The sequence below is a fragment of the Gossypium raimondii genome, chromosome 11, assembly GCF_025698545.1.
Source record: "Gossypium raimondii isolate GPD5lz chromosome 11, ASM2569854v1, whole genome shotgun sequence".
Taxonomy (NCBI): domain Eukaryota; kingdom Viridiplantae; phylum Streptophyta; class Magnoliopsida; order Malvales; family Malvaceae; genus Gossypium; species Gossypium raimondii.
The window spans coordinates 43,066,602-43,079,968 of NC_068575.1; positions in this window are offsets into that span (position 1 = coordinate 43,066,602).

Here is a 13,367-nt window from a genome sequence, read left to right on the forward strand (position 1 = left end):
TCAGGGGACCCTCTCAGGGTATCAGTCTCAGAGAAGAAGAGAAAGGGATAGTGGGTCAGTGAAAGGGAAAGGAGGGATTTCCATCGACTTTGGTTCACAACTGCTGCAGAGTAGAACAGAGAGCCAGCCTGCCACTCATTGCTTAAAATTTTTACTTTCAAGTACTTCTGCATGAGTGATTGGTAACGTTGGTAATTAATTTTTTTATAAAATAATAAAGTTTCTGAATTCCAAAGCTTAAGAATCACCAATTAAAAATAATAATAATGGTTGAAAAGAAAGTTCTCTAACAAAGTTCAAATCATCTTCACCCCTTCTTTTGACAGGAAAACCACAGTAAAATTAACGCTACTCTGTGAAAAAGTCCATAATATTAAAACACCAGCAGGATTCAATCAGATATATATTTGCATATAAGCAATGTGATAGTTGTTTCTCACGTGCATGCCATTGTTAAGCCGGGTCAAAACTCGGGTTCAAGTGTTTTTTTCCTTTTTCAAAGTTTAATCATGCAACTATGAACCAGAAATCTTTATGGGATGTGTAACTTAACAAAAGCATATGAAAGTCGTTGCACTTATTTGCAAAAGAAGTGGCCAAATCGATGGCAATAATAACAGACGTCTGTTTGCATAAAATGTACAGAAATCATCATCGGCAACTGAGACACAACAAATCATTTAAAACGAGAAAGAAAAAACACAGAGAGAAAAAAGGGGGAAGGGCACGCACAACATGATCGCGTGTCTGACAATCACGTCTTCTCTATTTCAAGTTCCAAAGACACCCAGAACCAGACTTGTCAAAACAAGAGTCCTTTTTTTTTCTTCTTATAAAGAAAGAGATTGAAATGTGCAGTAATGGCCATGGCTGGGTTTCCTTTTTTTTTTTTTTTCTCTCTTAAGTTCAGTGATCGGCCACGTGATTGCTGACTGGTTATGGTCTGTGATAGTATGTACGGACATGGTCACTAATTCACCTTCTCCAAAAAAAGGAATTGAACTTGTAATGCTGCCATAAATCAAATAATCAATCGTGTTTCATTGGTTGGAAGGCACGTAAAAGACACTACAACATCACACTACTATTAGATTATATGACACCATGTGGGTATGTAAAAGAAAATATTTTCCAATTTTTTACATAGTTATTTGAAACTCAAATAATACTTGAAAATAATACTTGAAACTCAAATAACTATGGACTCAAATAACTATGTAAAAAATTGGAGGATAATCTTTCAAATATTTAAATTAGAGGATAATACATACTTAAACATGTTCGAATTTATATCCTCCTACTTGTTATAATAGTAACCGTCTCAACTAAGCTAAGGGGGCAAGAGCCATTCACGATTTGCTTTGTCACCCAGTTAAGCACTTTATTCTCGATTCTAAGTATATGGTTGAATTAAATGGATTAAATATTCGCAGAAATTAAAATTATATCCCCTACGATTATTAACACATCCCAAGTTTAACTCAAGCTTTCTTGAAGTATCTGGATAACTCTTAAGCAATTGGATTTGACAATAACTATAACGATATGAAAGCCAGTGGTGTCAGAAATGGTAGTTTCAGAATCCCGTTCTTCGATGATCGAATCCGTATATGTTATTAATTAATATTTACAATTTAATTATAATTGTAACAGCCCAATTCTGGGTCTAGTCGGAACAGTGGTTTCGAGACCACAAATTTGACGAGGGAAAATATAATAATTATTATATTTTTATGGTCTACAATTTCACGGAAAAATTTCTTGAAAATTTCGTTCGAAAATTTTGACGTTTGGGCACTCAATTTAGTGAAAAGAACTAAATTGTAAAAAGTGCAAAAGTTGGATTCTATATGTTAGAGGTGTCCAATTTCTATGAAACTTTAAATTGGAGGTCCTTATGTGGTAATTAGACCATTAGTTAATTGATGGACAAAAATGGGCATAGAATTAGTGAAATAGATTTTTTTAAGTAAGGGCATTTTAGTCATTTGGTAATAAAAAGAAATAAAATGGGAAAAAGATGGAAAAATGGTGTTATCTTCTCCATGGTGAACGAAAATAGCAAGGGGGAAGCCATAGTTAGGGTTTCAAGCTTCCAAGCTCCATAACAAGTGATTCCAAGCCCCGTTTTTAATGTTCTTTACGTTTTTAGAGTCCCGGTAACTTGATTTAGCTTATTCTAGCAATAATTTAACCTAGGGTTCATATTTGGAAAAATACCTATAGGTGAAATGTGTTTATTTTGATGTTTTATGGTAGAATATGAAGCTTGAAATTATGTTAAATAACTTTTCCTAGCCGATTTTAAGTGAAAACGAGTAAATTGACATAATCGGTAAAAATACCTAATGTTCATAAATAAGTGTTAGAGTGAGAATTTGATGTTGCCATAGAAGGGAAAAATGTTCAGCATGTCATAAAACATAAGAAAAAGGAATAAAGTTTAATTTCTGAGCCTAGGGGCAAAATCATAATTTTGTGAAACTTTAGGGGCAAAAATGTAACCAACATGTGATTTTTGGATTGGATTGAATAATGTGAGTGTTAAATAAGTTAAATGTGTTATTATAAGTCAAGAAAGACAAGGAATTGACTTTTATTAGTGAAAAAGGAAAAAATGAGAAAAAGTGAGAAATTTCCTAATTGAACATTCGGAATAAAAGAGATACGAATGAAGTGACAGAAATGATCACATGTGTGGCATGGACTGTATGTAGGCCACTATGTGAAAGTGAAAGTGATGGTCACGTGTGTAGTACTATGTGCAGGCTACTACATGTACCAGAATGATAGGTTGCATGTGTAGTACTATGTGCAGGCTACTATGCGTACCGGATAGCTTCGATCACGTGTGTAGTACTATGTGCAGGCTACCACATGTATCAGATAGTGATGGTCACATGTGTAGTACTATGTGCAGGCTACTATGTGAACCGGTATCATTAATTATAAAGTGGTTGCTATGTACTGATCCCACCGGATATCATTGATTACAAAGGGTGGTTGTTGTGTGCTGAATCCACCGTGTATCTGTTATTATTCCTAAGTGTTCATCGGGAAATTGACTAAGTGAAAATACATGAGATCATGTAACGGTTAAGTGTGATTGAATGATGAATATATGTGTGGAATTGAATTGAATAATGATTGAAAGTGAAAAGTGAAATTATGAAAAAGTAAAATTAGCAACAAAACAATTTTGGACAGTAACAATAGTGTGACTTTGAAAAATCACCAAAAATGGTGGAAATTTAATTAGAGAGTGAATAAGATATGAAATGAAAGCCTAATGAGTCCATTTTTACATAAAAGAAATAGAGCAAGAAAAAGAGTTATATATTTTGAGATATTTGAATTTTAGTGAGGCAGGGTAAGATTGATTTTGGAATCCCCTGTTCTGACTTTGGAAAATAATTAAAAATTATACAAAAATAGTTATGAGTTATAATTTTTATGCTTAGAATCCTTAATGAGTCTATTTTCAAAGGAAATAAACAGAAATGTCATCTGAATTCTGTACAATGTAATTCATTTTTAGTGAAGAGAGGTCAGAGATGTTGAGCAGTGAAATAGTGGTGACTTTAAAGAATAAACTGTACTAATTGGCTAAGCAAAAAATTCTAAAAAATTTATGGTAAGAAGATATGTGAGTCTAGTTTCGGGGAAAATTAATAGAACTTAATTTGGAGCTCTGTAGCTCCGGATAAAAATAATTTAGTGACTATAACTCGACTAAACAGCTTTGAATTTAAATATAAGTGAATAGTGAAATTATGTATAATGCTATTTAAGCATGTTATATACATAAAGGATGTGGGATGGAGAGGAGGAGGAGGAGGACAATAAAGTATATGAATGAATTGTGTATAATTGGTTAAATGTCTGATTATAATCGATAAATGTTGAAATAGGAGTGATGCTTATATTGGTGCATTACTGGTCATGGTAAGCTCATGAGAGAAAATAAAGTTTCATAGCATATGTGTGTGGTATATTTGGCATGAAATGATGTCATGAGTGGCTCATGAATTAACTCATGTTGGTAAGTTGATGCATAATTATAGTATTCAAATATATACATATTTGTAATATTTTGCTATGTGATTCGGAAAAAGGGGAATAAATAGCATACTGAAAATTCGGCCATGGTGCTAATTTATATTAAAGGAGTGTTTTATGGCATATCTTAAGTAATGGAATGTTTTGAATTTTGAGATTAATTTGCTAGTTAAATAAATGATAAATAAAATGATTGCGTATTCGTAATTTTGGCATATGCTTGGTATATGAAACGTAATAATATATGCTTGAATAAACTTTAAGTATTCGAATGACATGGATTTGATGGTGATAAGATTCGAACATTGAATTCATGAAGCACAGGTGATGTATTATTGTTGTGTGATAGCTTGGTTCGAGAAATTGGTTAGGTAAATGGTAAGTGAAAGCATTTATGGATATAGAAGAAAATTTGGAGTGAATATGAAATTTAGCTCAATTAAATGATTTCATCAATTAAACATTGTATATACCAGAATGTGTTAGTGAATTACATATTCGTAAATTGACATTCAAAGTTCAGTTAGTGATATATGAAAATAACATGAAAAGATTTATGATTGTGATTAATATTGATTCTGACTTAAAGTGGATTCTTCAATATTGGATTGATTTAACGGATATATTGAGCATATGAATGGGTATGTATTGGGCCTCGTAAACCCTAATTAGCGACTCGAAGATAATAATTTGAAAGTTTTTAATTTGGATGAAATTTTATAACTCGATTTAATATGTTTATAAGTGTATTTATTTTGGTAATGCCTCGTACCCTATTCCAACTTAGAATACGGGTAAGGGGTGTTACAATGTGACATCACCAGATTCGGCCCTAATGTTTAGGTCAGGTTTGGGGTGTTACAATAATATTAATTTGAATTTTGGTCTGACAAATTTGTTATTTGGATGGTTAGTTAAGATAAAAGTGTATTGGGCCTAAAGTCAAGGGTATTGGAAAATGAGGTATTGGGACCTTATTTCTATAAAACAAGCCCAAAAATATTTTTATTAAATGTTTACGGAGGTATTACATAGATGAATCAAATTTTGGATTGTAACAACCTGAATTTTTCAGTGGTCTCGGAAACAGTGATTTGATGCCACCAAATTCTGCGAGTAAGATCATAAATATTAAATAATAATATTCATGAGCCAAATATGGTTTTAAAAAAGCTTTTTGAATTGGTAATTTATGTTTTAGAATGATTTATTAGGTTCGAGTGGTAAGACACTAGGTCAAGTGGTTTTAGAAAGTGAGGTATCGGGACTTTGTTTCTATAAACTGGGTCGTAAATATTTTTATAAATATTTACGGAGTATCATTAAGGTATTATTAAAGTTTCGTTGAAAAATTTTAACGTTTCGATAATTAATTCATTAAAAAGGACTAAATTGAAAAAGATACAAAATTTGCTAATTATAATAATTAAGTGATTAAATGGTTTGATTAATAAATGAGGAATGACTTAAGTAATAAATAAACCTAAATTAAAAGATGAAATGACATAAGAAGAGAAAATAATAAAATAAAGCTGTTGAATGGTAAAATGGTAATTTATGTGAAATTAAAACACACAAATTGAATTTTAAAGTTCTCTAGGCATTTCTTCTTCAATTTTTAGCCAAAACTGACATAGAGAGAGAGCTTTAAGTTGGTTTTTCATATTTTTACTTCATGTGAGTTCAATTCTTACCTGTTTCTTGTAGTTTTTTTATGTTTTTTATATTGTTACATTTACTGGTAGCAGAGCTATATTTTAATTGATTCTCGGACTGAACGTAGCGTGTGAAATGTCTAGAAATACATGCTATATAAATTTGTGATAGTGTGATGTGTATGATTCGATCTAACATTTGTTTTCTTATAAATTGTAAAGATGTCAAACAGATCTGAACGTGCTGACAATGATAAGGTTAACAGTAAAGTACCGACTTCTGAACATAGGACGAGTAAAAATGTCTCGATTCCTTCAGCTCAGGAACGTGAACTTAAAAATATGTTCTTTAGGTATATGAACCAATGGTTCAGTGAGTTTATGCAAGAAAAAAATCCGACTTAACAACCTCTATCCTCTATTGTACCACATGTTGTACCTCTGGTTGCACCTCCACCTCCTCTAGTGATTGAACCTAATAAACGTATTCCAATCGAGAAACTTAGAAAGTGTAGTGTTGAAGAATTTCGGGGTAGATCAGAGGATGATCCGATTAAAGCCGAGTACTGGTTTCAAAATATATTACGGGCTTTTGAAGAAATAGCTTGCTCCCTTGATGACTTTCTTAGATGTGTTGTTTCATTATTAAAAGAGGAAGCTATAGTTGGTGGTCGACGATAGTAGCTGTGGTACCGAAGGAGAAAATTTTCTAGGAATTTTTCCAAACTGAGTTTAAAAAGAAATATGTCGGAAAAAAGGTATTTGGACAAGAAAAAGTGAGAATTTCTTGAGTTACGTCAGGAAAATAGATCAGTTGCTGAATATGAGAGAAAATTTGTATATCTCAGTAAATATGTTTGAGAAATTGTGCTTACTGAAGAAAAAATGTGTATTCGGTTTGAAGATGGTTTGAACGATGAAATTCGAATGATGATTGGAGGTAATGAAATATGAGAACTTGTTGTCTTGTCTGATCGTGCACAAAAAATGGAAGAAGTGTACAACCGTAAGATACAATGGGATAGGCAAAATCGAGAATTTCACAAGAGATGTTTTTCCAAGTCATTTTTAGCATCATCGATGAAAAAAGCTAAAGATGATTTTAGCCGAGCTACCTCAGTGCCTGAATGTTAGAATAAAAATAAGACGATTCAACATGATTTCAGAGTATTTACTAGACCGACTGATAGTGTGGGTAGTGTACAAAATGCTCCGAAGTCCAAATGTAAATATTATGGGAAATATCACCTTGGTGAGTGCAAAGGTAAAACGGGAGCCTATTATAGATGTGGATCAACTGATCATTTTATTCGTAATTATCCTAAATTGCCAAAAAAGGATGAAGATCAGAAAGAAAATCAAATGTCCACCTCTCAGAAAAGTAGACGTTTGGGCCAGAATAGTGCTACTGGGACTACTCGTTCATGAATGATGGACACTGTTGTTCGATTAGAGGTTAAAGCACCTGCTCATACCTACGTCATTCGAGCTAGAGAGGAAGCTACTGCTCCAGATGTGATTATTGGTATATTCTATCTCTTTGATGTTACTGTGTATGTATTGATTGACCCTGGGTCAACTCATTCTTATATTTGCACTGCATTAGTAACAGAAAAGAAGTTGCCTGTTGAATCTATTGATTATGATATTTAAGTTACTAACCCACTAGGTCAATGTGTGATAGTTAATTTAATCTGTTGTAATTGTCCACTGAAAGTTAAGGGCTGTGAATTCCCTGCTGATTTGATGTTGTTACCCTTTCGAGAATTTGATGTTATTCTAGGTATGGATTGGTTATCTTTACATGATGCTGTGGTAAACTATAGACAGAAACGGATCGATTTGAAATGTCAAACAGGAGAGATGATTTCAGTTGAGTCTGAGGATTCGAAAGATGTCGTTAGAATTATTTCGGCTTTTTCTACTCAGAGATTGATGCGAAAAGGTAACGAAGCATTTCTAGCATATATCATTGATACTCGAGATTCAGAACCGAAGTTAGATTAGTTACTAGTTGTTAATGAGTTCGTTGATATTTTTCCTGAAGAATTGTCGGGTTTACCTCCTGATCGTGAAGTTGAGTTTGTGATTGATTTGATTCCTAGAATTGCACCAATATCAATATCACTGTACCGCAAGACACCAGTTGAACTAAAAGAATTGAAAGCACAATTACAAGAGTTATTAGATCGATGATTTATTCGACCAAGCATGCCTCCCTGAGGTGCACCTGTTTTTTTTGTGAAAAAGAAAGACAGTTCTTTGAAATTGTGTATAGACTACAGACAATTGAACAGAGTCACAATAAAAAATAAATACCCTTTTCCACGTATCGGTGATTTGTTTGATCAATTGAAAGGTGTCGCAGTGTTCTCGAATATATATCTCAGATCTGAATATTATCAATTGAAGGTTAAAGATTGTGATGTGCCAAAGATTGCTTTCAGAACTCGTTGCGGTCACTACGAGTTTCTGGTAATGCCATTTGGTTTAACTAATACCCCTGCTGCTTTTATAGATTTAATGAATCAAATTTTTCAACCTCATTTGAATAGATTTGTTGTTGTGTTTATTGACGATATATTAATCTATTCCAAGACAGAATCCGAGCATGCACAACATCTGAGGATCATCCTACAAACTTTGAGAGAAAAGCAATTGCACTCAAAATTTAGTAAATGTGAATTATTGCTTCGCAAGGTTGGATTTTTGGGTCACATAGTATTAGCTGATGGGATTCGAGTTGATTTGAGCAAAGTTTCTGCAATGATAAATTGGAAAACTCTGAAAAATGTCTCAAAAGTGCGAAGTTTTCTAGGTTTAGCAGGTTACTATCAACGTTTTGTTAAAAAAATTTCGATTATTACTTCACCGGTGACCAGATTATTATAGAAAAATGTTGAGTTTGTTTGGACCGATAAGTGCCAACGGATTTTTGATCAGCTGAGGAAAATGTTGACGGAAGCCCCAGTCTTAAGTCAGCCTGAATATAGAGCAGTGTATGTTGTTTATAGTGATGCATCTCTCAATGGTTTGGGTTGTGTACTAATGCAGTCAAGAAAAGTAGTAGCTTATGCTTTTCGACAATTAAAGTCGCATAAGAAGAATTATCCTACACATGATCTCGAGTTGGCCACGAATGTATTTGCTTTGAAGATTTGGAGACATTTTTATACAGCGAGAAGTGTTACGTGTTTACAGATCACAAAAGTTTAAAGTATTTGATGACTCAGAAAGAATTGAATTTGAGACAGAAACTGTGGTTAGAATTACTGAAAGATTACGATCTGGTTATTGATTACCATCCAAGAAAGGCTAATGTAGTTGCTAATGCACTTAGTCGAAAGTCGTCATTGTTTGCACTTCGAGCGTTGAATGCTCATTTAGCTCTTAATGAATACGGTTCTATATTAGCGGAGTTGAAAACGAAACCCTTGTTTCTACAACGAAAGTCGGGAATTACAAGATGATGATCCAAAGTTGGTGTTGAAACGATAGATGGTTCAGGGTAATTTGAATTTCGAGTTCAGTGTTGATACTAGTGGTACATTACGTTATCGCGATAGAATTTGTGTTCTGAGTAATTTAGATTTGAAAAATGATATTCTTTCTAAAGCTCACAGTAGCACGTCCTCTATTCACCCAGGTAGCACGAAGATGTATTTTGATTTGAAATAGATGTATTGGTGGCCGGGTATGAAACGGAAAATTTTTGAATTTGTAGCTAAATGTTTGATTTGTCAGCAGGTGAAAGCAGAACATCAGGTACCAACGAGTTTATTATAACCTGTTATGATTCCTGAATGGAAGTGGGAGCGAGTTACGATGGATTTCGTATCTGGCTTACCTATAACTCTGAAAAAGAAAGATTTAATCTGGGTGATTGTTGATAGATTGACTAAATCGACACATTTTATTCCAACCAGAACAGATTTTACACTTGAGAGATTAGCGGAACCATATATACATGAGATTGTGAGATTACACGGAGTTCCGACATTCATTATTTCAGATTGAGATCCGAGATTTACATTAAGATTTTGGAGCAAACTTCATGAGGCTCTAAGCATTAAGCTTAATTTCAGCACAACATTTCATCCTCAGATTGATGGGCAATCAGAACGAGTGATTTAGATTTTGGAAGATATGTTGAGATGTTGTATACTTGAATTTAAGGTAGCTGGGAAAAGTATCTACTGTTAGTTGAATTTGTATATAATAATAGTTATCAATCTAGTATAAAAATGACACCATTTAAAGCTCTTTACGGGAGAAAATGTAAAACACCGGTGTATTGGTCTGAGTTGAGTGAATCCAAAATGGTAGGAGTTGATTTGATCCGAGAAACTAAGGATAAAGTTTGGATTATTCGAGACAATTTGAATGTTGTATCTGATCGTCAGAAATCGTATGCGGATTTGAAAAGAAAAGATATAGAATTTGTTGTTGGTGATCGGGTATTCTTAAAAGTCTCTCTATGGAAGAAAGTGTTATAGTTTGGTAGGAAAGGAAAGTTGCATCCAAGATTTATAAGACCGTATGAAATTGTTGAAAGGATTGGCCCTAAAACTTATAGATTAGCTTTGCCCTCTGAACTAGAGAAAGTCCATAATGTGTTTCACGTATCGATGCTGAGACGGTACAGATCTAATCCTCCACATGTGATTTCTCATAATGAGATTGAGCTACAGCCAAATTTGATGTATTTGGAAGAACTAGTGAGAATTTTAGCCCGAGAAGTCAAAGAATAGCCCTTGAACTTCTGCAATTACTACAATTCAATCCAGGTAAGTTCGTACAGTTAAAAATTTAACATTTGAATAAATTGATGAATGATATTATCTATTTATTCTATTGTTGGAAATGAATTATTGTTGGAATTATAATATTAAACTGAATATTCGGTTTTATTATTGGAATTATAATATTGAATTAGATATTCAGATTGAATTGAACGCGACATTTAAGTACATTCATAATTTGGTGTATGATGGTATTGGAGGGAGATATCAGCATTTTACCCAAGTAAACCGAGGTTCAACATTGTTATAAACTCTCGTGTTTTACTTTTTATTTGGCGCAATTAGGTGTATCAGCTCTTAGCTTCTGTTCAGCTTTCGAGCTTCTGTTGGCATATTCAGATGGACCAGCTCTTATGAGCTTCTGTTCACGATATACTCTTATTCGTAAGTCGTTCTTCGAATGGAAAAATTTTTTGGTAAGGTGATTTATTAAATGAATTTGAAAGACATGTTATTTATTTTTATATTGATTTGAATGCGGATGTTTTTATAAATAGAAGTTGTGAATGACAGGAAATTGACAGTGAATGATAGAGAATTGACATGAATGATTTTATTTATTTGACTTGTTATAGTAGGTTCGGTAAGATTTTGTTTAACCCGTCGAACTTACTAAGCTTCCTTAAGCTTATTTATATTGTTTAATGTTTTTGTAGATTTTCAAGAAGGTTGGATGATTGGATCAGCGCTCAAGTCATACTATCCAGCTTATCTCGGTAGTTTTTGAAACATTAAATACGGTTTATATGGCATGTATAGGCTTTCGTACAAACTTAGTCAAAGTTTAGCTTATGTAAATATTATGAATAATATTTTGTTTATATAACCAACTTACATATCGATATGAAATTAAGGTATGATTGTGATGTTAGTATAAGTGATATATATATGTATGTAATTGAGTTATAGTGAACTTTAGTAACTTGGTTAGATAAACTAATTAGGTAAGGTTGGATACTTGGTTGACATTTTTCTAAGTTATCATTTGAGGTGCCTAAGGGTTTATTAGTTGTATGTGGTGATAATACATGTTTAAGACTTGATTTTAGCTTGTGCTGAATGTCTTGTAAAGTCTTGTTGATGTACAATTTGTTGAGGCTAGGTTGGTGTCAATATGAGTGAGAAATGTGGCTTAGAAAATGATCTATTTTCGTTCACACGGGTAGAGACACGGGCGTGTGTCTCAGCCGTGTGTGACACACGACCAGGTGACACGGCCGTGTGTCCCCTGTATCTTTTAGGAATGCAAGCCAGTATGCTCACACGGCCTAGCACACGGGCGTGTGACTTGGCCGTGTGACCCAAGTCAGAGAGTTACACGGGTATGGACACATGCTGGACACGATCGTGTGTACCTATTTCGAATGCCCACATGGCCTGAGACATAGGCGTGTCTCCTGACCGTGTGAGTCACACGGCTTGCCCACACACTCGTATGACCCCTGAAACTTTGAAATTTTTTTAATTTTTCAGAAAAATTCTTTGAGTACCCGATTTAGTCCCGACTTGCTTCTAACGCATATTTTGGGCCCCGAGGGCTCGTATAAGGGACAAAATGTTTGATTTCGATTGGTTTCTGACATGAAAGTTATATTATATGAAATGTCTATTTATTTAATTTGTAAACTCCGGTAATGCTCCATAACCCTGTTCTGACGAAGGATATGGGTTAGGGGTGTTACATGGATAGGTAATTTCATTGAATTGATGACTAAGGTACAGAGACTAAATTATAAAAGTGGTAAAAATTAATTGTTCTAGATTTCTATTTACTAAAAGATTAGGTAGTAATAAAATCAAAGTTAAAAATGAAAAATATACCATTATGGATTTTAAGTGGGCGGTTAGGGTGATTATAGTTTATAATTATATAGAATTTATAAATTAAAGTTATAATGTATAAAATATAAAATAAAACAAATGTGGTGGAAAGAAAGAGAAAGCATTTTCTCTTCTTTTTTCCCATGCACCAAACCACCATAGATGAAAGAATGGAGCTTTCGGTCTAAGGGTTTTGAAATTGGAAGTTTAAATTGGTAAGTTTAATTTAGTCCTTTTTTATAATTTTTATGTTTTTGAGGTCCTGGGAGTTTAATTTAGTTAACCTGTGTGTTAATTTTTAAAAAGGTTAAAGTTTATAAATATTTTCATTGTTAAATCTTGAAACTTTTCGTGTTAAATGGTTAGATTTAAAGCCTAGATATGAAAAGTGACTAGTTTGTAAAGAGAAAGTTGTTAGTTTTGAATATAAGGGCTAAAGTATAAATATTTTGAAATTGATATGAAATTTTTGTAATTATGGATAGTAGTCGGCTGTAGAAGGATGAAATTGAGATCAGTTTTAAAATCGAGGCTCAAGTTCGAAAGTTATAACTATTTCGATTTTAGGGACTAAATTGAATAAAATGAAAAAATTAGGGAGCATTCAAAAAATGAAATTGAGCTGATACATGTTTATAAGAGAAAGAAATAAGATGGTTGAAATTGATAAATTGAATTGAATAATTGCATAGATCGAGAATTTGACCAAATCAGAAATAATCGAGGAAAAGACAAAAATTTCAACTTGTATACTATTTTAACAAGGTGAGCTCATAGGCTATGGTTATATATAATTGTAACATATTCTTGAATTATGAAATTGTTTTGTGTAGTTGTAATTTGAATTGTTTACAATTTAGTACAAAATGTGTGGTATGGACTAAATCGTAAAAATGATAAATTGATTGATAAATTGAATATGATAAATTACAATTTGAGATGCTTTATGAATTGATATTTGATTATGATTGACTGGATACGATTAGTATGAATTTGATTGATTATCGAGATAGAGGATTAAATTGAATAA